The 23,713-nt window shown below is 40.2% G+C and overlaps 1 long non-coding RNA gene across 1 annotated transcript in view; it reads right to left on the reverse strand.

Moving 5' to 3' along the window:
• Window positions 1-630: 630 nt before the first annotated feature.
• The window catches only part of LOC147655532 (uncharacterized), a 31,506-nt gene continuing 8,423 nt past the window's right edge, over window positions 631-23,713 (reverse strand). Inside the window, exons 3-5 of the long non-coding RNA XR_015279530.1 lie at window positions 22,737-22,904; window positions 3,193-3,415; window positions 631-804 (exon numbers count right to left, since the gene is read on the reverse strand). This is a non-coding gene — a long non-coding RNA (uncharacterized LOC147655532). The remainder of the gene's footprint in view (window positions 805-3,192; window positions 3,416-22,736; window positions 22,905-23,713) is intronic.

Below are 23,713 nucleotides of genomic sequence, written 5' to 3' on the forward strand. Positions count from 1 at the left end.
TTTAATAGAATATATGTATCCCATTATATATGTCTCTATTCCAAACAAATGTCATTTACAATGACAGCATTATGGACAGCATCCAGCAAAAGGTTTCTAGTGAATTGACTGTGCTCATACAATTCTTTGAAAAACCTGTTTTTAAGGAATACACATAAATGGAGCTACTGAGAATGCATTTTACGTATATTATTGTTATCCTTTACTTTCAGGACATAAAATCTGTTTTACAGTGTACAGAACACATTTGACACTTACAGGTTATAACTGTTGGTTTTGGCAGGAAAAAAAATAAGTTTAGTTGCAAAATGAAATAACAACCTCAGAAGGTAATGAGTAAAAATTTTAAGCAGAAATTTATAGAACTTACTGCTCCTTGTCATCATACTTTTAATTTATCACAGATTGCATAAGATGGACATAATAACTTCAGAATTACACAATTTTATGCCATGACACTACACATGTTTTGCTTTTGACTGTATGAATACAATACAATCAATTTGATAAATATTGTCACAGGGAGCGTTACAAACACCAATGTTCTGAGAATGTTTTGGTATCTGTTGAAAGCCCTCCCACTATACCTGGCTATTATGAAGTTAGGCTGAATTTAGGGAAGGACAGTACCTCACCCCACAGTGAGAAAACCAGCTGGCAAGCTGCAAAGCTTCTCCTGCTTTTAGGAGCTCCTCTAGTTCTTGCTTTCCTTCTGTAGATGCTGAAGTACCATGGCAGCTCTTCTATAGCTGAGTTGGTGTGACAGCAGTCAAAGTTTTTAAACATTCTTCACTTGTGGACTTTCTGCAAACAAAAGAGAATAATAGGTTAAGTTGGTGAAAAGATATTAGACAGGGGTAACTTGAGTTAAAAAGTGCAGGCAAGGCCAGCTTACCCTCATTTACAAAGAAAAAATGTAGAAAGGGTGGATTCTGATGCTTCTGTGAAAGTGTTTTCTGAAAAGATGTTATACATTTTCTATGAAGCATGGTGAAAATTAAGGAAGCAATCCAATAATGGGAGTATAGTTTGTTATATAAACATATAACATAGTTATATGCTATCTGCTGCCTTATTGACCTCAGGCAGGTTGTCTCTTGCCCCAACACATGATCTGAACCAGTGTTTACCCTGCTTCCCACCTATAGGTCATTTTGCAATCTGAGCATCAAGACTTTCAGATGCAGGGGTACAGAACCCTACTACACATTATCTTATAAAAGGAAATAATTCACTTTTTAACAGGAGTAACCACTAAATGAGTCAGCAATGAGCTCCATAAGAGGGACAAGTGGTTTTAGTAAAAATAATTTTAAAGCCAAGATTTATGTAGGGTCTAAAATGTGTGTCTCAAGCACTGATAGGTCTGGAGCCAACCAAGACATATTTTCAGGAATATGCTGTGAAGAAGAACAGGATTTGGCTGAAGAAGGGGCCCTTACAGAGGTAGGGCAGCACTATTCTGGGAGAAAGGTCCTTGTTCTGGATCCTGGAGATAAGCACAACCCATTGCAGCTCAACCACAGGAATGATATGGCTAAGAGAAGCTGGTGCGGATTTACAACTAAAGGCCACCATAGTAGGGGATGTGGGGGACAGGAAATCAAGACCACTAAAGACCCTTGAAGGCCTCTGATTAATTTCCAGAAGGTTTAGAAGAATTAAATGCTCCTCTCCCTCTCCCTCTCCCTCTCCCTCTCCCTCTCCCTCTCCCTCTCCCTCTCCCTCTCCCTCTCCCTCTCCCTCTCCCTCTCCCTCTCCCTCTCCCTCTCCCTCTCCCTCTCCCTCTCCCTCTCCCTCTCCCTCTCCCTCTCCCTCTCCCTCTCCCTCTCCTCATCCCTCCCTAGAAAGTGCCTGATGGGCAGGGAGAACATCACACTTCCCATCGTGGCATATGTTTGTTTTCTGGATTACTGGAACTAAGTACAAAAATTCCTGCTCATATTTTACATTTGAGGTGTAGCCAGGGCAGGATGGGAAGTGTTCAGCTGTGTTTCTTTTTTTGTCTGGTGTGAATAACCCCTCTGACATTTATTGAGCTAATTTGAAAGAAAGCAAAAGGAGAAAGCAGAAATTCTTATTGCGAGAGGAATGTTTGCAGAAGTCTGTGACTGTAAATCTGTACCAGACAGAGTCTGTGATTCTTTGATATAAAAATGAAAGCAGAGAACTTATAGCAGGACCATGCTGGTTATACAAGCAATAAATATGCCCCACTGGGATTACAAATGCCTACTACCACCAGCTTGATCTTTTGTGGTGACAAAAAGGGAACTAAAGTTTTAGAATTTGATTTCAAACAACAACATTTTGTGATGACTATTATGTCACTATAACAGAAGTAATTAATCAGTCTTTCCAATTGTAGAAATTAATGTATTAATATAAAAATGAGTAAGAAATTGCATTAATTTTTATAAAAAGCATTAATCAACATTGCATTGAGAAAAAAATCTCAAAGTATCAATTGATTTCTTTTCCTTGTCAGTGGAAGAGTAATTCTTAATGGTAACCTTGTTCCATACTACCACAGCTACTAATATAACTACAGACATCCATGCCTCTTTCTCTTACAATTACACTTAAGAAAACAAAATTTTGACTAAGAGAAAGGTGGTTTGATTCAAGAGATTACAATGCATTATCCCTGAAAGAGGAAATGCTGAGCCTTCTTTTATCTGTGTGTGTTTGCACAGATTACAGCCACTTGTCTTCAAAGCTATAAAAATGGCTAGACAGAAGACAGGACTCTCCTGGCTCCATATCTGGGGGTTTCAGAGAGACATAAATTCAGGGATAGTTTCCTTTGATGCTGTTTACCATCTTTGTTTCTTGTCTGCCATGCAACTAAAAGAATGGCTGATTTCCAAATGTCCCACAAGTAGCTATCAGAATGATACTTTAATACCCTGCAGGTAAATATGCAATTACCTCCTCTTTCTCTATGTTAACCACACCAACTCTTAGGGATTTTCTATGTAAGATATATCTTTTTTTTACTTTTTTGGCCACAACATCATTTCTTTAGTTTTTCAACTCTGCAAATAAAAAATATCACTTACTAAAAATGAAGTAAAACAAACATACTTCTGTTTTTCCCCCTCACCAGTGGTCACAAATATACTGTCCGGCTAATTCCCATTTCTGGCAGAAACAGACCATGCCAGAGAAATCAGCGTGTGTAATACATACCTGATATATACCACAGCTCTCTGGTAACTGCACAGCTATGATGTGTTTGGATGAATCAAGTGGATGCTCAGACTTTGCACACAAGCTGCCTGCATCTAGCCGGGTATCTGGTCATTTAAACTGCAGCCTCACACAACTGGAGCTCCTCTTCAGTCCTCAGCTACAAAAGTAACCTTCAGTGCCATCGAGCCACTAACCTGGCCTGGGCTCAAAGAGGCGGTTTCTGCAAAAGAGGGGAGAATGGCAAATTCAAAACTCACTCCTGGACTTTGCAGCTAATGAATTATTCAGATTACATGGAGGAGAATGACACATTGTGCCATTGCAGCTCTCTGGTACTTTCACGCTTCACATTTTAAAGTGTTCTCTTGGAGCTTGACACATGAACAAAAAGTCCATAGCGAGAATCACACCAAAATGGTGAGGGAGCAAATTAAATAGTCCTAGCTTCTAAACACCTTGAAACAAAATTACTGAGGACTACAGCGTGAGGCCAAGAGAAAGGCAAGAGCTGTTATCCTGGCCCAGGGGTTGACTGGCAGGGAAGCAGGAATAAAGGACTGCACACAGGCTGCCTCATTAATGAGAGCTGGGGCAACAGCAGAGAATAATACCAGCTGCTAATTTTGTTCACATCTGTTGGCAGAGAGAGGCCATATGACATGGATGGGGCCAGCTCAGTCATTAACATCATATGATCTCCCAGTAACGAGAAGCAATACTGGAGAGGTCAGCCAGCAGCCCTGCTGCAGCACTCAGGGCTCACACTACTCCCCTCAAACAGCCCCCTGCACTTCAACTGCATCAATCTTCCTCCAGGCTGCCCTCCTGGCCTTTACCCAGGAGCATTGTTCTCGTCTTGTAAGTGCCCATCCAGAAGCAAGCACCTGCCATTTTCACAAATGGCTTAGTCAGACTTTCCCCAGCTCTTTTTGATCTCCCATACAAAATAGCATATACAGGTGAGCCCCTTTGCCAGCTCTTTTTGTCACCACTAAGACATCACCCTGAGGGGTTCAGTGGGTCTGAGCACGGACATGCACACAGTGCTCAGCTCCTGGTCCTCTGCTTCAAGCAAGTAGGGGTGACCCTGTCCAGAGGCTGCTTCTTGGGTGGAGTGGGTGGAATGAGCAACACACTTGTCAGGAACAGTCTGGGGAAAATTTACTGACATTGCAGCAGCAATAATGTGTTTATCCCCCCCCACACTGCCCAAAAGTCCTGTCAAATAACGTTCTTATGAAGCACATTCGTTCTGACATGTGGCACAAGCACTGCAGCTGAGTAATGGCCCATGGGACAGATTGGTTCCCTATTTTCAGCTCGGTTCTGATCTTCCTCCGTATATTACTGTGATATTACTGGCCACAGATTCTTGTAACAACTGCCTTTGTCTTTCATTTCCTGCAGTTTTCTGCCATATTTTCCCGGATAATTTGACTGCAAAACCAGAACCATGTGAGACATGAATTTCAATCCACAGTCTGTTAAATGATACTAAATTATTTTAGGGTAAACCTAATGTGATTTCATTGATGTATTCCAGGATGGAAGGAATCTGGGGATGGAAGAGATTAAAAGAACATCTTGCATGATGGGAAAGAAAGGAATGAAATTTGATGCAGCAGCCATCTGTGAGGAAGGGTAAATCTGTGAAAGCAAAATGTTTTAACTGAACATCAGACTTCCAGCCTCATTTTACATAGTTTAAATGTTAGCTGCAGTTGCAAAACATCAGGTACTAAACAAATTTTAACAGCTTTTACTAAACAAACCCCAATTGGAGGTAGGGGGCTTGTTCCCTTCCAGCCAGTCTAAAGACATGATAGCAAAATTTACTTTTAAATGAACTTTTGCCATTGGTTTGGTCAGAGAGCCTGCGTGGATGAGCCTCCTTGTCCAGAAACTCACTGAGTGCACCAGAACAAGCAAAACTTGCTATAAGTGAAAACTGGGGCAGGCAACCAGCAATCTGTATTTCCATCAGATAACGGGAATAGATAGCAGTGTAAGACCCAAGTCCCTGGCAAATAAATTAATTGAATCTATTTATTTATTCAAAACTTTGTGCAAATAGCTGTTTCTTATTTATTTCTGTGACTGTCTTCAAAGTGAATGGATCTGGGTCCCTCGGATAATAGATAAATGAGTACAAATTTATCATCTCCTCTGTGTATTTTAAAAAACAGTATTATGAATAATAAATTCAGCAATTACATGTGCAGAATCTTACTGTCCCATTTCCATTCACCATAAAATTGCAACAGCAAAAGCAATTCCAGCCATGTGGCCAATTAACAATTCCTATTGCCAGACATGTGTCTCCAAATTTATCAAAAATAAATTATGATCTGGAACAGGATAAACTGGACATGGGGAAAGCCCCAATCCAATGGTTGTATTTTTATTAAACCAAAATTCTTGCAAGAATTCATCCAGTTTACCTTATTCATCTCATTAATTAACTTTTTGAATAATCTTTAATTTCAATCTTGTTAGTCACAGCTATTAGTTTTGATGTGTTTTGAGCTTGGATATGCTCAGATTCTCTTTTTCTTTTCATTTTTGTTTTGTTTAGACAGAGAGCAAAGTCTCTAAAAGTTAATTTTCTTCCCTGTAACTTGTGCGGGTTTGTTATTAATTTGTAACTTTGAGAGCTCTTTAACATTTTCTGTATGTTTTATTTGTACAAAAATATTTTCCCAGGGCTAGTAGTACCTCAGCTTAACTGCTATTGAATTTTGTGCTCCTTTTTTCAATCACTAGCACAAAAAAATGGATAACTGGAGAGGAGCAGCTGACACAGCCAGTTGAACTACAGTTTTTGCTTAATACTAGTTTTCAGGAGTAGATGATGGTAGTTCATTCTGTGTTGGATGAAAGGAGACCTCTTCAGGAGGTTGAGCCCAGTGTTTGGTTCCAGATTTTAGACATCTAAAGGAACATTTTCAAATAAATTTAGAACCTTATAGAAAGGACTAGAATTTCAGAGGCACTGAGAAAGAGAAGGGATTTTCAGAAAATCTGTTTCCCACTACTATTAGTTACTTTTAAGTGTCAAATGCAAGAAAGAACTTGGCCTTTAGACATTTCTTTTTTGATTTCCAAAAACAAGAGATTTCTATTCTGCCAGTTGGTCTTAGGCTTCCTGCCTCCTCCCCTCTATTCTGTACATGTTATTACTGTCTTTGAATTCGAGTAAAGCAACCTCAGGAGGAATAAAGTCTCTAGAGAACGAGGATGTAGAGTAGATTAAGGAGATTATTTTAAGCCAAATCTCAGCAGTAACTGCATTTGGGTTGTTGCCATCCATGAAACTGAATTTTAAAAATCCCAGCTTTTGCCCCTCCCCATTGCCAGCTCGTTTCTGCTGGAAGACTCAAAGGTCTGAAATTATAAATGAAGATTAAGGAAGTGAGATGGAAATGACTCAAGGTTTTGCAAATATTTATAAATACCTTACCTATCACCTGTGACATTTGTATGAGATGTGAGTTTCTTGGCTCAGAGACCTACCAGCAGCAGATTTGAAAAATTAACCCATCTGTGTTTTGATTCAACCCTGGATTAGCTGCCAGTTTAGGAGACCTACTGGCACTGGAATTTTGTGACTCACCACCATCATTTATTGTCTAAGAAAGATCCAAATTTGATGTTTGTGATAGTCACTACTTACTGCTTTTTTTTTTTCTTTTTATTCTTCAAAGATCATAAGCTCCAAGCACCTGGGGCTGCTGTTGATCGATCTTGTTGATGTCATCTACAAAAGAGGCCCGGGAAAGGTAAACAACCATCATCTGTAGCTCCTGTGTTTCTTAGCACACTCAGCAAGAGGAGCCTGGGAGAACCAGCAGCAGCAGCTACCACGCTGAGAATTATGTTGACTTCCCCTGGAGCCCTGCAGTGTGCTGAGGACAGCAGGGAAAGCATTTGAGGTTTCAGTCCCATGTCAGCTGTATCCAGACAGCAGAAGCTCTCTTACTAGAGTTAGTCCTCGTCAGGCACCTGGCAGTCAACTGCTTGTGAAATTATCATGGAGAGAATCCTCTATTTGCTGAAGAGTGGAGAGCATCCAAAGGCAAGGCAAGCCTGCCAAGGATATTTCCCTGTGATTCTGCTGCAGCTGCCAATGCAAGGACACCAGGGTGGCAGCCACAGCTGCAGCAGCACCATTGTCCCTGCTGCCCTGTACCCCATCCTTCCTGGGGAACGCACAGCACTGACAGGGTGACTGGCAGCCTGGAGAGCCCAGATGGGTGAATGGCAACCTCCTGCTGCTGCTCTCCCTGTCACAAGCCATGGTGTGCTTTTGTGCATTAGAGCTATTGTACCTTTTGCTTTCCCCTTGCACTGGCAGACTCACAGCCAGCAAAGCTGCAAATTTGAAAATCATGTTCCCACACTGACCACTGCCACACTGATGATGTGGTCCAGAGTAATCAATCAGTGATCTTCACATGCTGGGTGGAGAAGGGATAGTCTTTTTCCCTTAACAGTTTGTGTTGACTTTGGGCTGCTTAGGGGCTGTAAATTCCTGCTGAGGGTGACATCTCCTGAGGAGTTTTCAAAGCTCTCAGGCACACGCCTGCATCTCTTGACAATCCGACTGGACTTGCTTCTGCTCTTGCAGTGCTTCCTCCTACCTTGATTACTTCTACTGTCAAATTGAATTAATAGTCCTAACTAAGTCCTTTGTCCTTATATTCATCTACATCTTGGCTAAAATAATTGTTATCAAGCATGCATTAATAAAGGGAGCTATCCACATCATGGGGAATATAGAAAATTACAATGCGGTGTTTTTCTAATGCCTAAAGCCCTAATATCATCAGTAACATCCATAACGAGAATCTTGATCTGTGGTATAGTGGGCACACTAAGTTACTTTTCCTATTTTACATTTCAGTGTATTTTTGTTTTCTTTCAATAAGTACAAAATAAGATTCATTGAATCCTACTGCTTGTTTTAGCAATGAAAATTATGAAAATAAGATTCTTTGGCTTGTTCTTTGTGTTCCTGGACAATTTTACTCCTGGATGGCAGCAACCAACCACTGGCAACTACAGTTGCGTGGATTTTTTGATGAAAGTACCTGCTACAGAGAATGAACATGAATGCCATGTTTTGTTGCCATACCAGCTGATCAAGCAAATGTAGGCTGTTTATCAGGTAGCTGGAGGATGACAGAGATAAAGCTATCAATCATCAGTAAGGATCCTGAATATGGCCTATTGTGCTGCTCAAGGGCTATAAAATTTGGAAATTCTCCCCTGCAATCAATAATATACATATATGCAATAAAATCTTCTTCAGTGTCTATAAAGAAAATTCTAAATTTAATTTTCTGGAACCAGGAAATAATAACTTGGATGAGGTCATAATTTATTTTGGGTCTTTGGTGCTTGGCTCTACAGAGCTAAACTCTGTCAGATTGCTTGGAGTTTCCCATCTGTGCTGCTGTCCAGCCCCACAGGTCAGCCTTTAGACCCTTCAGAAGTTCCTCCTTTGGTAGCAAAGGCTTTATTTTGTGCTAGCAAGTGACAGCTACAGCTACAATATTTTTTTCCTCATCTCCTCATGGTTTATGAGCTCAGAGGAAGGAGCAAGAAACACCCAAAATTCAGAGTCCCTTTGGAGGGCAGTTTTCTGCTCATATGTTGCTGTTACACACTCTTTGCTGTGGCTGGCTGCGTGTACGGCGCCGCAGCAGACCCTGATGCGCCGTGCCATGTCCAAAGTGACCATCTGCAACATGTTTGGTCTGAAAGCACACCAGCAAAACAACCACGAGATGCTAAACACCTGCATTTAGGGTTCTTTCAATATGCTGGGTGTGTTTATTTGAGTTTGTGGTCATTGTCATTGTTCCCTCCCCTCTCCAAATGATGCTCGTTTTTCATCCATTTCTGTCAAGGCAGGTTTTCCTTTCCTACAGCTCCAACATTTAAACCAGTGCCTGTAGGGCTACCTGGCACTCCTAGGCAGCAGCATTCTTAGCTTTCAAATTATGAAACATTTCCATTCCATCTTTCCACAACAAGATTGTACCTGCAAACATTTTTCCCACTAGCCCTACACACCATTGGCATTTAAACAGCAGTAGTACAGTCGTGGAGTGTTGGATTTGCAAAACCCACCACACATAGTATATGCTTGTCATTTGAAATGTTAGGTACTAATAGTCTTTACTGCAAATATATTAATTTCTCTATTTTCTGCATAGTAATTCTGAGGTTACACAACAGATGAAAGTTATCTGTTTTGCATTTCAAAAAGCACTGATTTCTACATGAAATGGCAAATTATGAGAGTCCATTTCAGAAGATTTCTGATGACTAATTACTAATTTGACTTTCTGGTATATATCTATTTTTCAAAAACTCCTGGTTTAAATGCCATCCTGATGTTTTCTGGTGTCATAGACCCTCACTTTAACTGGAACTCCTCTATCCACAAAAGAATAGCCTGATAGCTAAAATACACATTGAAAGGAGAGGAGCACTTTGACATCTTTGGATTGATCAGTTGTACCTCAGAAAAAATTGGCTGAAACATACTGAAAATAATTACTTCATAGCAGGTAAGTAAGATATGCAAAATACTTAGGGATTATAGGTATCTGCAAAATCTGAGGAGAGCTGAGGGAGCTGGGGGAGTTCAGCCTAGAGAAAAGGGACCTTATTGTTCTCAACAACTGCCTGAAAGGAGGGTGTGGCCAGGTGGAAGTCGGTCTCTTCTCCCAAATAACAAGAGACAGGACAAGAGGAAACAGCCTCGAGTTGTATCAGCAAGGGGGGGTTCAGGTTGGACATTAGGAAAGATTTCTTCATAGAAAGGGTTGACAAGTGTTGGGACAGGCTGCCTAAGGTAGAGTCAGCATTCCTGGTGATATTTGAAAAATATGTAGATGTGGCACTTAGGGACATGGTTAAGTAGTGAGCACTGCAGTATTAGGTTAATGATTAGATTTAATTATCTTAGAGATATTTTCCAACCGAAATGATTCTATGACTGTATTTCCTCTCCAAGGTGTATGCAGACTTTTCAGCATTCCTGGAAGCCTCTGAGTTTATCTTGCCTAGCTGAGGAAGGTGAATTCAACCACAAAAAAATGGGCCATATGTGACTGTACCCCCATCGACAAAAGGTGTGTCTCATTGCAATGGTAATAGCAAGGCATCCAGTGATGCCACAAGGGAAATTACTGACAGGCTTCACCCTGTTATCTCACAGAGTAGTTTTTGCAGCAGAACAAGACTCATATTTATTATCTGATATGAACATAGCAAATGTTTTCCTCTTCTAGCAACAGAGAAGACAGATTCCCCCCCAGCCACGGTGCTGTGGCTCTGCCTCTGAGACTGACTCACTAACCATGACCATCAACCCTCATGCTGCTCCTGCTTCACCACTGCTTGTCAGTGTGACACACACTCCATGAGTACCATGGATACAGATCAATTTACTGAATTTACTGCTTTAAAATTCTGCCTCCTTTTTGTTGCATGCAATGGAGCCTTCCACACCTTCACTTGCAGCTGGATTACTGTGACAATACATCTCATATAATAAGATCCTGAATAGGTCCATATGCTATATCCCCCAGAGAGGTGTGCAAGACTGAAATGGTTAAGGGCTTAAACATTGCTAAGATCACTAAAGCACAATAGGTATTGCCCGAAGATGTTTCACATCTGTGAAACACATCTGTGGGGTGCTCCCACAGTCCCAGTGACCTCAGCCTGGTTAGGTCAGGTGAGCAGTGGAGAGGAAGTTCATAGAGAAGTTGTTAGGAAATTTCTGAAGTACAGACCTGTATTGGATTTGTATGGGAAGGTTCTGGTAGCAGGACAGCTACATGAGTGGCTTCTGTGAGAAGCTGCCAGAAGGTTTCCCATGTCCAACAGAGCCAACGCCAGTCAGCTCCAAGACAGACCCATCATTGCCCAAGGCTGACCTCATCAGTGACAGCAGTGGCATCTTTGGGTGAACAGACTTAAGAAAGGGGAAATAGTTGCTGCAAAACTGAAGTACAACCAGAGATACAAGTGAGAATATTTGAGAGAAACATCTCTCCAGGCAAAGAGGGAGGAGCAGGAGGTTCTCCAGGTGCTGGAGCAGAGATTCCCTTGCAACCTGTGGTGAAGACCATGCTGAGACAGCTGTGCCCCTGAAGGGAGGGGGACGTGGAGGACCCCATTCTGGAGTAGGTAGATGCATGATGGAGGCTCTTGGAAACCCACACTGTAGCAGTCTTCCTGTGTGCCCTTGGAGTGAGGAGCTGCATTAGAGCAGCCAGTTCCTGTGGACTGTAACACGTGGAAGGGACCCAAACTGGAGAAGTTGTGGAGGACTGTCTCCAGTGTGAGAAACCCCACACTGAAGCAGGGGAGCAGTGTGAGGAGTCCTCCCTCTGAGGAGGAAGGAGTAGCAGAGACAGAGTGTGATGAGCTGACTGCAGCCCCCATTCCCATTCCCTGTGCCCCTGCGCCACTGACAGGAGGGAGGGATAGAACTCAGGAGCAAAGTTGAGAATGGAAAGAAGGGAAGTGTAGGTCTGAGAGGGTTTAAGATTTGGTTTTTTATCTCATTATCCTACTCTCATTTGACTGGTAATAAAATGAAACTAACTTTTCCAAGTGAAGTCTGCTTCACCTGTGGCAGAAACGGGCGAGTGACCTGTCCCTGTCCTTATCACGACCCATGAGCATTTCATTGTGTTTTCCCTCCCCTGCCCTTCTGAGGAGACAAGTCACAGAGTGGCTTCGCTGGGAACCTGGAGCCCAGCCAGGGTCAACCCTTCACAGAGCTGATTGCCAGGGAAGCTGTGGAGGGATATTCCTTCTGGCTACAAGTAATGTCAGCTGTTTAATCAGCTAGTCCTTAATTAATTAGGTTCATCTTTTGAAGCAGTCACACAAAACTGGACAGAACAATTTCAGAAATTACTGTACAGAAAAAATAATACGGCATATTTTAACATTTCTTCTTATAACATTGCAACTATCATTTTGCTACAACATATGGTGATAACATTATCCTAACTGTGTGTTACTATGCTTAGAGTCTAGCTGGCTTTGTGGATAATGGAAAAAATGAGCAGCAGCTGCCTGCCCTTATCAAAGGAGCCATTCCTTCATCAGAATAAAAAAGCCAGAGTTGCAGGTTTTAATCCGTAATACATTGAATCACTTATCTCTGTACAAATATTAGGGTTTACCTAGTGAAATACAGAATGTATCTTTTTCTTGAGAAAATGTTTCACTTAAATATTCCTCATAATGACATCAGGATTACTACTGTCATGATGAAACAGTAACTATGAAGGCACCTTTTATGTCTATCAGGACTCTTGGTGTTGAAATACATTAATTACCTGGTCTGCATGTGTTTCAAACCTAACACAAATATCCAGCAGAGTGATGCTATTACCATGGAACACATAACCTTTCCTTGCATATATATTGTCTACAGACCTTGATAAGGACTCCCCTAACTCATGCATCCAAGACTCCAAACAGTCTTACATGTTGCTAGAAAACAAAAAGTTAATCCTCTCAAATCCTAAAATCTATCCCCTCATGCATTGTGACAAAATGCTTGGAAAACAACAACAAATATGATAGTACTGTTATTTATTACTTTAACCTCCATGTTGGGCACACTTTAGTAGTTGACATGTGACAGGGTTAGAAAGCAGAAAAGTTCTGTCTTCTTTCCCAGTGATATGAAGTTTCAGGCTGCCATTTAAATCCATTTCCATTCTTACTGACATGCCCCAATGCAATCAGTCTGTATACAGGGTGCAGGATGAAGCAGTTTAATTCAGCATGCTGCTGGCTGTTCTGGCATGGTTAGACATATTATTTAGGCTGCAGGACATATTATAGCAGCAGGCAGTTAGCATCTGCTTGCATCTGTGGAGTCTTTTTATAAATAAACTCTAGTAAAACTCTGCATCAACATCTATTTTAAACAGGGAACTTTCCTATTAAAATAAATGTTAGGAGGAATTTCTCTCTCTCTCTCTGTATACATACACACCATAAACTTGGAAATGCAGAGGGGTGAGGGCCATAAATTTGAGACAAATATTTTCAGAGACTAAAGACAGCCCATTTTGTGATGCAAGTGTGATGGAGAACTGGAGTCCTTCCTTATGATGGGAAGACCTGTCTATCTTGGTGCAGTTCATGCTTTTAAAATTGCAGTTTAGTGGCAAGATTCAGGGTCTGCTTTTTGATTTTTCAAATGAAAGACATAAACTAAAATTGAAAATTCTCAGTGGAGGACTTAAAAGTGGAGCAGCTATGGCAGCTACAAGTAGTTGTTTTGAAGTGTCCTCAGAAGAAAGGGTGGTTTCCCATTAGAATTTTATAATCTGGATCCACAGAGATGAGCATTCAGAGGAGAGAGCTTCAGAGCATTTTCAGATGGACCACAGTGTGTATACACACACATCAAGCACTGTGCATACATAAACAAAACCATTTTGTTTTACTGTAATGGAAGATCAAATTCACATAGGCATGGCACTGAAAAAAATATGTAACTACATATTCTAATGCTAATAACCAGAGAATACCTAGTCCGCAGGCAGGGTCAGACAGTAATGAAAGGGAGAAGTCAAAGTCAGATTAAATGGAATGAGCAGTACCACAAGAACAGAAAGGAGGGTTTGTTGGATGAGTTCTCCAAATTATAGCAGAGCTCTGGAAAGGCTCCTGGAAAAGTAATGATTTACTGAGCAAGACTGAGACATCCATCAGGTGCCTGTTGAATGCAGGGTGCATTATTTCTGCTCTGCTGCACCGAAAGTTTGCTGACGAGCTCTCAGAATATTTTGAAACCCATAAAACAAGATACTTGCAAGTGAGGAAATAAGTGAGCCCTGGGATGAGCACTAGGGGATGAGAAAAAAAGCCTGTAGTTTATTTCATGTACAAAGGATAATCATATTTTGAAGTCTTTCCTATGGTGTGTGTGCTCACAAGACTACCTATCCATAACCAAAGATCCAAGTCTGCCCTGTGCCCTGAAAAATTACCTTACAGGAATTGCAAAGAGAACAATAACTTCACTAGTACTAAAGATTGGGTATCTGTCTAAATAAACATCTTATTAAAAAGCATTAGTTTCTAGTTGGTATAAGTCTTATTACCTTGACATTCACCAGGGACAAACAAGAACAGTGTCAAATTTGTTTTCCTGCCAATCATTCTTTTGTGGTTTTAGTCATACTGTAAAAAGTTGTTGGTGAATGCCATAGTATTATAAAACATTGTAATAAAGCATAAACAAAACAGGTTCTTACAGAACACACTATTCAGTCTATTCAAAATCTGAAAATTTTAACATACTTTTACAAGAAATATAATAGTGCATCACAAAAAAATCCTCTCATGTTTGCTTTTGGCAATACACACCAAAGCTGCTTATCAAAGCCCTGGGTTATTTGCATATGAAATATTGTATGGGATTTTCAAGGGGCGTTGATCTTCCCTGTCACTGGAGGGTTTAAATAACGAATTAATGCTGCCCTCTGCAGTTATTTTGGAGTCAGAACCTCCTTCTACTCCTCTTACAGCAGCAGTAACAATGCTGTGCTTACTACGATGCTGTAAGGATATAAAAAAAGCATTTTTTAAATTAAGTTGTTGTAGCCTGGGAAAAAACCCAATCATATATGAGGTTTGTGGATGGGGAAACATTTCAGGCTAGAAGAAAGGTTGCTGTGCTGAAAGCTCCTCTGTTTCTTCCAGCCTATATGACTATAATTAATTCAAGATACCACCACCCCCTACAAAGTTTCTCACCTGAGTAACTGAAAGAAAACACAGATCACATATTGAGTAAATGTGTAAGGACATCCACCTCTGCTGTGTAGTGTTCTGAGAGAGTCCTGAGGCCATCTGAATATTTTGTCTAAAATCATAGAACCATAGAATATCCTGAATGGGAAAGGACCCAAAAGAATCTAGTATAAAGAGTGACTTAGACATGGAAGACTGAACACTTCTTGTAGAAAAAGAATAAAAAATTTAGGGGGAGACAGTAAGCTTTCAGGTCACTTTATGAGAAAGATGAATGCTTTACAAAGTAGGAGGAAGAAGTAGCAAAAGCAGGTATGTTGATGGTAATGCCACCACAGGAGCAGAACTGCTTCTTGTGCCTGTCATTTTGATCTGCAACCTTCTAGAAATATGGATTTATAGCCATAAATCTGATGATGTAGATTAAATATTGCACAGAATTTGCATGTTTTCAGATGGACTACTAGGACCTGTTGCTATGAAGAGATTTTTGGCCCCTACACTGCCTCATAAGCAAGGAGTGAGCAAGACTTGAAACATTATGTATCTTGCTAGAATTTCTCAGACTTAAAAGTCCATGAGCACTAAAAGTAGGATTTAGCAGGTTTTATTTGAAGTTTAGGAATATTTCTGGAGTTGTACCAAGCATATCAACAGCTGCTTGGCTGTCATAACAATTATACAAACTCTATAGCTTTCTCTTTTTAACTTCTTTGAAATGAGAACCCATTTATTTATGAATAAAAAGATTGCAAATAAAATTAGTGCACTGCACATTTTTACATCTAAACATCTGCAACTGGATGAGTTTGTAGTTACAGTTTCTGGATAGCTGGCATTGTCAATACTGATGAGACAACAAGAAAGCCCCAGGGACAGACAGCTTTAAGGACCTGCACCCTAAATATGTCTCAGAAGCCATTGGTTAGTTTTGCCTGCTGGAAGTCAGGTTCATGTCAGGATCCTTAGTAAAATATTGCCACCCTATTGATGTTGCATACAAAAGTATGACACAGAAACAGAGAATCATGATTAACTTAGTGTTAATTCCTCATATAGTAGGTTGGTAATTTGTGGGTTGTAAAGACGGTGACATCAATAACATCTTTTGTATATAACACAACAGTTTCCACATATGCATTTACATTTTGTTTATCTTTTGACTATGGGTCATTATTTTTAGTTAACACAGATTAAATTTTGTTTCAGCTCCACTTAGTCAGGGATGTTTTCAACTCCAGGTTGTTTTTTTCCAGTTTGATATTGCTTACTGTGAAAAAACACAATATTGCTTACTAGCTGAGTAAGACTAATCTTTGATTTGTCAGCCAAGCTGTCAGTGCAAATACTGAAGAAAACCACCCAGTGACCTGTGATCCCCTCCTTCACTTATTCTAGTGTTCCCTCGGAGTTCTCTTATAGCCCTTAGTGCACCCATCATATTCCACAGTTTTTACATCTGACTAGGAAGAAGTAAGACACCAAGGAACCTATGTTCTTATTGGTACATGCATTTAAACAATAAAACTGCTCTTTTGTTGAGCTCTTTTGAAATCTGTGTTACCAGGAGCTTATTGTATTTTATACAATTTTAAGTCTGTCTCTCTAACGATTTAAATTAAGTGGAGAATATTGCATAATTTGTTGAAACACCCAAATACAGAGAAATTTGTCAAAGGTTTGAATCTGTAGTTGTAACAACAGGCAAAAATTGCTGCTTGATAAAAAACAGTGTGGGGGGGGAAGGGAAGATAAAAGATAACAAAAATGGTTGTGTCTGAGGATTCTGGTTTCAAGTCCAGGATTCCCATTTGTGTAACTTGCAAGCTTTATAAGAGAAGCTTGTAAGTACACTCATTAAATCAAAGGCACCGTGTCAAATATAAAGCACTTGTCGCTCCTTTCAGGTCTTCCTTCCGTTGTTTGTCACCATAAAACAGCTATTTCCCATCAGTGGTGACAGCTTCATCAGCTACTTGTCTTTCTACAAAAAATTACAGAAAATGTACATCTTCCTTCTAATAAGCTCCTTCACTTAAAAGAAAATTTACAGCCTCTGTAGGCAACATGAGCAAAGAGTCAGGAATGGAGGTGAAATGATTTGTGAAGACACATGTAGTCGGGTCAGGATTAGAAGGAGGTGACAATCCAGGCTGGAGGACCTGTGTTTGCTTTCCTCTCACAACAGCACCATCCTGCAGCAGTCTTGCATGGCTCACTCTGTGATGTATTCTTTGGGGGAGTAGTTTCCTAGTCTGGAAAATTCCAAGTATTAGTTGGCTATTAATACTTCAGTTTTTGATTTGAGCATGTATTATACAGGTAACATAACCTCATGGGTTTCTGATAACACCAGTGAGCTTTGATGTCATTTCACAGGAAACAATATATTGCAAGGTTTGTTGTGCTGGATGCAATCCTATGTGTTTTCCTTCAACCACAGATGCAATGCTAAGAAAATTGAGCCCCACAGGTGGCATTAAACTGGGAGCAGCTGCTTAATGTTATTAATTATCCTTTTCCCTTGTCCTAGCTACTATTTTATAAGTCTCCTTGACTGAAGTCTCAGATAATCCTCCTTTCTCCTCACCTCTAAATCTGCTTTGCTGCTTTAATTGTGTAGGGAAAATATAGATTCTATGAATCAGCCCTACTTCATTTTCTTGAGCAGAGTGAAAGCGAAGATAAAAGTTAAGTGGTTTGAGAGAAATATTTATCTGCAACAATTTAGCATGCACCTGGAAAATATCTTTCAGACAGGGAAAACTGAAAAAAATTTTGAAGGACATACAGTAAAGAGTTTCAGACACACTTGTGTGTACTTCCTTTAATAAAAATCTTCTCCTGGTAAAAGTGTTCATGTTCTAGTGGTTTGGAGAAGCTGTTGAGCAAGAAATTTCAATCCCTTTGGATATGTGGCCTGGCTTCTTGAAAAATTTTTGGTTTATTGCTATAAATATGTACACACAATGTGACAAGAAGAAAAAAGCATTCCTTTGGCTCATTCTTTTTTATGAAAAAGCAAAACACTGCAATGTTTAAGCTCAGTAGGTATGAAATTTCAAAAAGCTGTATGTGTTTATATATCAGAAAATAAGTGGAAATTCAACTCTCATTACTTCATTATCTTAGTTATGCTGCATTATTAAATCTACTCTACAGGGATCCAAGACAACATGGGACAACATGGAGTTTCACATTAGGCTTTTTCACCTCTAAATTAACTACAGATTGCCAAAAGTGAAAGGGGAAAAGAGTTTTTTCTAACTTTTTGTAACATTATCATCAATGTGTTTTGCATGGATTATGTCTTGTCACTCATCACCAATGCCAGCTCATTTAGGGGAAAAAAAGAGTGCTAGGAAGGAAATGACATTAGTATTTATTGTTCCTCATCTCCAGTATGGATTTTAGGATTCAGTAATCTCAGAAATAACTGAGTATCTCAGCATTACAGGAAGCATAAGATGAGCAACAACCAGCACCAGTCAACGTGCATGTGAGATCAGTTTGCTGTGGGAGTTTCACAGAGCCTGCCTCTGTCCTCCCCTAGCTGCACGAGCCAAGGTTGTACAAATGCAACCATTCAACCAAACTGCCACATTTACCAAACACAGCTCTGGGTTCTTGTAGACACACTGGAAGAATTTGATTTCATGTGAACTAACCAAATTAATTATAGTAAACACCATAAATATCTTTAATTTCTCTCTAAGCATGTATCCAAACCACTTTGTTTTCAGCTATGACTGTTCCATGGCACTATTCTTCAGGAAGTGATGTGGTGTCTGTTGGACTCTATGTATCAGCCACAGTGTGCCCTCCAGCTTGCTGCTGCCAGAAGCACCTCACTTTCATCATGTGCCTCTCTGTCCCCTTATCCTTGTGCTGTGCTCATGTTAGTGTGTGGGTCTTCACCTTCAGAGCCTAAACTCCTGCTCTAGAGGAAGAATTAAGAATCCTCATATTTCTTTACTGACCAGGCTGGTGCATTCTTGACTGTATTTGAATTTTTAGTAAAAAGAATAAGACTTAGGAGTTTAACAGAGAATGCTAGCAGTTCTAGGTGTTGCACATTGCTTAAAAACAGCTAAGGAATCTTCTATTTTCTTGTTATGCAACTAGATTCAACTGTAGACCTTGTCTAGTAATTCCCAGTGGGTTTCAGAATTATCTCTTCTGTACTTCCCCATAAGCAATTTATTTCAGAGAAAAAGGAAATTGCATAGGAGTCATTTCAAATGCATCTATCTGCTAGACTCACTTCAGTTTTTCTTGGTCTGGGGAACGGAAGGCAGTATTTCAGAGGGGACTTCAAATGCCTAAAAGAGGGGAAGAACCACTTCCCCTCTTTGGAAGTGATAGCAGGGGATAGCAGTGAGCTAGCAAGCAATAAGGACCATGCTTATGCTCACACATCCCAGGATATAGCAGCCTTTCATTGCTGCAAGGGCTCATGCTCAACTTGCTGTCAACCAGGACCTCTTCTGTGAAGCTGCTTTCCAGGCAGCTGCCCCCAGTCTGTTCTCATGCATGGGATTGGCCTATTCCAGATGCAGGACCTTGCATTAGCTTTTGAGACTTCTTATGACATTTATCTCTCTTTGCATCAGCCTTGCTCTCCTGCCTGTCCACTGCTACCAGCAATTTGGTAGCTGTTGTTGGGTTGTGCTACATCCCATTGTCCAGGCCCTTCATAAGGATGGCTAAATCTTGAATTTAGATCTGGTGCCAACATTAACCCATGAGGGATGTCACTAGGGGCTGGCTGCTAGTAGTAATTCATGCCACAGGCTGCAGCCCTTGGAGTCTGGCCAACCAGTTGATTTTCCATCCACTTTCTATCAAAAACCGTATTTCAGCAATTTGGTTGTAAGGTTATAGTGTGAAACTAAAAATTCTTCATAGGGTCAAGGTGAGAAAACAGCTGCTCCTGTCTTCTAGTCACCAGAACCTGTCTCTGCCTCACAGAAGGTCATCAGGTTGGTCAGACCAAACTTGCCTTTAGTTAGGGAAATTAGGATGTTCCAAATCACTTTCTTTTCCTTTTTGTATTTGTACATGACCTCCAGGAAGGCTTTCTCTGTAACTCTCCTGGTGACCAGAACTCCCTTGTAGCTCCCTGCATCCTCACAAGAGGACAGAGTCCTTTTCCTGCTCATAAGGAGCAGAGGAAACTTCAGCATTTATTCAAGCATTACAACAGCAACAAACACTTCAGGAATGGGGTTCTGAGCAGCCTGGTCTAGTAAAGATCTCCCTGCCCATGGCAGGGCCATTGCAACTAGATGATCTTTAAGGTCTTGTGCTGCTGTAGAGCCTTCATTAGTTGCTCTGAATATATTGGTGAATGCTTAATTTTGTTCCCTTGCTGCTGTCTTGCTGTTCTCGGTTTTTTCTTTAGCAGCTTTGTTACAGAGCTCAATGCTTTCCTGTCTCTGAAACTGCCACCTTACACACACAGCAGCTCTTCCTGCCACAGCCACAGGGCCGTCCTCAGTTGCATCAGAGGTGGTTTCAAGTCCAGCTTAAACCAGTCACCATCAGCTTCTGACCCTGAAGCACTTAAATTTGTTCTTTCTTTAAAAAAGGTGTATAATGAAGTAAATTATGGCTTGTCATAGGCATAGGCTGTAAAGTCATCTCTCACCAGATAATCCTCATCTTTTGGTAATAGTTTAGGGACCTGAAACCATTAGACTTTTGAAACTGGGCTCATCTTTCTCCTCATGACTTTACACAAGTCTCTAAAGCCTTGTACCCTCCTTATTGCAGTTCAGTGCTGTGGTTGGCATTCAAGAGGATTTGGAGAGGGAAATTGAGGCTTTCAGTCATTTTTCAAAAAATAATGAAGATGTATTCAGCTCCAGGCAGCTGAAGTTACAGGGGAAGGATTTGAAATTATTCTGAACACATTTTCCTTTTTCTTTCAGAAACAAGGTCAAGAGTGATTATTGATTGATTAAATCATTCTTTACTCATCCTTAAAGTAGTCTCAGGTCATCATGACAGGAACTCAGATGTGTTCAGAGAACAGAGAAAGAGGAGGAGAAACAAGAAGAAAGATGAAAAACTTGCTAGGATTTCACCATGGTAATTTCACAATTGCTGCTCTACAATTCATCTATTGCCCAAAAATAACTTCCATGTATTCTGCAGTTCACACAGCAAGCAGGGAAAAAGAGATATTAATCATAATGGAATGAATTGCTGCTTCTTAGGTTAAAAGAATTAGAAACTACAGACTCTGAAAGACACTCAGGAAAAAAACTGATCCTCAGGAATACCAGAGATTATATTAAAGGAGTTTATTGCATTTAATCAAATAAGATCCAAATGTTCCTATCAAACTCAAGTCTTTTTTGTGTTAAGTGCTGAGAAAATGCAAAGAGACAGGGCACAGTCTCAGTGGATCACACACAGTCAGCTCTCTCTGGGGTTTTGATGCACCAGAGACAGTATGGTGAGCTAAGTAGTGCACATGGAACTCAGAAACTTCTGCAGTAAGCAAGAGACCATAAATGCATCAGGCAATGTCTCTGGAAACCATCCATCCATGTTCTCCTTTGTGCTCCCTCTGACAGCATTTGTATTCACACTAAACCCCATACCACTGATCTCCAATATACGCTACTGCTGCCTACAGACATTTACAGACATCAGCTTTTGCAGTTAACACCTGGCATCAGGTTCTGAAGATTCATATCTTCAGTTTCAGCTGCAACTATGGTGTAATACACTTCTTTTTTTTCAGAAAGGGGACCTAACTTTTATTGTGCTATGGTTTGACTAAGAGAAAGACAAATACAAGATTCCTGATGAAATGGAGAATTAGCAACACAAATGTAAAAATATAAAAGCTTTTCTTTGTACCTCAGTTTATGCATCAGCAGGCACAGATAATGTTTGCTCAAATGTTTAAGTTTTCTTATTGCTCAGAGATGCAATTAAACCTGTTTTAATTCTCATTAGCTTGATAATGTCTTTCTGTTCTCCAGCCCAAGACAGAACAGACATTAATATCTCCCTAGAGTGGAGTAGTAGATGCATAGTATTGCATGTCCTTTTTTCATGGCCTTAAATAAGGCATTTTAATACAAATGTGGTTTTTTTATTATTTTTTTAATTTTAATTTTATGTAGAAATTAATTTTTTAAGCGAATTCTGAATAGGTGCTAAAAAAATTCAGGTACAAACTACATGTTAGCACTGAAGTAATGCTAATGAACATTTACTACTCCTTAAGCAGTAAAATAAAGACAGCTCTACGGAAAAGAAAGAGTCTGTATGGAGACAAACCAGGTGCTATATATCCATAAGATACTGTGGGACTACTGCCATCTTCTGGAACATGAAACAAAGGCACAGGAACATTAAATGAAATATTTCTGTGAACCAATGAGGTTTAAGGCCTGAGACGCAGAATAAACAAAAATTCTTCAGGGATGACTCATTTGCCTACTGTCATTTTTACATATCATATTCCAGTTCTTCACCACTTACATATTTGACTTCTAAAAAGCAGGTCAATATCGTTTTATAAGCACAGCAATTTTATACTCCTTTAATTTGTGAGGAAGAGAGATATAAGCATTTGTTTAATTCTGCTTCTGACAAGTTTCAGAGAATGATCACAGGGGAACAGTGTAACTTTGTTCATTTTTATCCTACTGATTGACATGTCATGGTTTACTATTAGTGCTTACTGAAGTGTTGTACTTTACACTAACCTGTAATTCAGAAGATCTATGTGTGATGCATTTTGTGGCAACCTTCTTGCACATTTCAGGCTTTTTCTGCTTTGGGAAGGACACAACACATAGCACTCAGAGAGATGGACTCATCACATTCATCACATAGCATCAGACTTCCCAGAGACAGGTTTGACTTTAGGATCACTGAAAATAAACAATTAATGATAAATAAACAATAAATTACAGTGGAAATAAGTAAATAAATAAATAAATAAATAAACAATCAAACAAACAAATAAATAAATACTGCTCTGTATTCTCCCTGATATAATACTCCCTTTCCAAAAAACAGCAACTCCCATTCAGTCTTGAAATCTTGAATATCCACTTACTAGATGAGACTACTGAATGCATATACCTGATTTGAAGCAATATAACGCTTCTCTCTAACCTCTGAACTATTAGCCTGTGACATAATTAATCTTGGGATGTTTTCCTTTGTTTTACCAGTCTCTCCCAATCTCTATCTTATTTTGTGTTGGATGTCTTCCAGCCCAGAATTACAAGTGACTCCTGGCTGGTTTTCCAAAGGAAAACGCAAGCAAACAAATACAAAATGTTACCTGTTCAAGACCTCTGCCTGCTGGGGATGTGTGGCAGGAGGAAAGCTGCAGCAGTCTGCCACAGCCCAGCAAGGCACAAGAGATCTCAGGTGGCCTTTGGGACAGTGCTGCCAAACACCATCATGTGAGTTCTGCAACACTTGGCACCCTGCCTCGGGTTTGTCTTGGCTGTTAGCACCAGCCATCAATCTTGTTCCTTGCAAGGCTGGCTGCTTCAGACAGAAACTGCTTTACCTCTGCCCACTCATTGCTTCTCACTCATTAATGACAATTTTATGCTCTTGGCACAGCTAAGAGTACCAGAATGTTGGCTCAGCAGAAAGAAACCCATGCCGTGAAAAAGTCCTTCATGCTCAGGTGAGAGGGCAGAGGAAAGATGCTGCAGAGCCT

This window comes from Cyanistes caeruleus, chromosome 1, assembly GCF_971803275.1.
Source record: "Cyanistes caeruleus chromosome 1, bCyaCae1.hap1.1, whole genome shotgun sequence".
NCBI lineage: Eukaryota > Metazoa > Chordata > Aves > Passeriformes > Paridae > Cyanistes > Cyanistes caeruleus.